Below are 1,356 nucleotides of genomic sequence, written 5' to 3'. Positions count from 1 at the left end.
ACACAACAATCGTACTCACACCTTTTGTAGCCAATCCGGATCATGTAAGAGTCAAATCGCTTGTACCACTGCCTCAGAGACTGCTTCAGCCCATAAAGTGATTTCTTCAAATTACATACCAAATGTTCCTGTCCAGGGTGACTAAACCCTTCTAGTTGTACCATGTAAATTTTCTCCTCCAAGTCACCATGAAGGAAAGTTGTCTTTACATCAATTTGCTCCAACTTCATGTTTGAATGTGCTACTAATGCAAACACTGCCCTGATGGAGGTGTGTCTGGCCACAGGGGAGAAGACCTCATCATAGTCAACCCCTTTCCTTTGTGAGTAACCCTTTGCTACTAGACGAACCATGAATCCCCCCCCTCCTTTTCTACTACTACGTCTTTCTTCTTATACACCCATTTGCACCCTATCGCTTTGGAAGCTCTACAACTCCCATGTCTAGTTATTATGTAGAGACTCCATCTCCTCCACCATAGCACCCATCCATCTACTTTTCTCTTGGCTTTGTAATGCCTCCTAAAAAGTAGTAAGATCCCCGCTACTAGTAATAAGTGCATAAGAAACCAAATCTTCAAAACCATACCTAGTAGGTGGCTTGATAGTGCGTTTGGGTTTGTCTATGGCTATACTGTGATGTTGTTGATCACTTGAGTTAGAACTCTCTGCACATTGAGCATCCTCTTCTCTACCATGGTTCTCTAGCTCCACTTGCACCACATGCTCATTTGTGCTAAAATTTTCACGCACCTGTTTCTCTTCTTCCTGAGTATGCTAGAACATGGATTTTTCATCAAAAACCACATCTCTACTGATCACCATCATGTTTGCCTTTGGATCCCAGAGCTTGAAGCTTTTCACCCCTTTCTGATACCCTAGAAAGATACATTGTCTAGACTTTGCATCAAGCTTCGACCTCTCCTCACTAGAAACATGTACGTAGGTGGGACATCCAAACACTCTCAAACCAGAGTAGTCTACCTTACTACCTGTCCACACCTCCTTTGATACTTTCTCATCTAGTGTTGCTCTTGGTGATCTGTTAATCGAGAATCATGCCATATTCACTACTTCTGTCTGGAAGTTTTTTAGAAGCCCTGCATTCAACCTAAGACATCTAGCTCTTTCAGCTATTGTTCTGTTCATCCTTTTTGCCACACTGTTCTGTTGTGGTGTCTTACGTATTGTGAGATGTCTCTTAATCCCATGCTGCTCACACAACTCCTTGAACTTTGAGTCTGTGTACTGAGTACCATTGTCTAACCTAAGGTATTTAATCTTCCTCTTTGTTTGGTTTTCTACTTTAGCTTTCCACTACTTGAACTTGGCAAACGTTTCTGACTTGTGTTGCATG

Source organism: Aristolochia californica, unplaced genomic scaffold, assembly GCF_029961685.1.
Source record: "Aristolochia californica isolate CCGP_79_NKW_82.1479 unplaced genomic scaffold, dmAriCali1.0.hap1 SCAF_11, whole genome shotgun sequence".
Classification (NCBI taxonomy): Eukaryota; Viridiplantae; Streptophyta; class Magnoliopsida; order Piperales; family Aristolochiaceae; genus Aristolochia; species Aristolochia californica.
The sequence above is the reverse complement of the archived record's forward strand: the minus strand, read 5'-3'. Positions refer to the sequence as shown.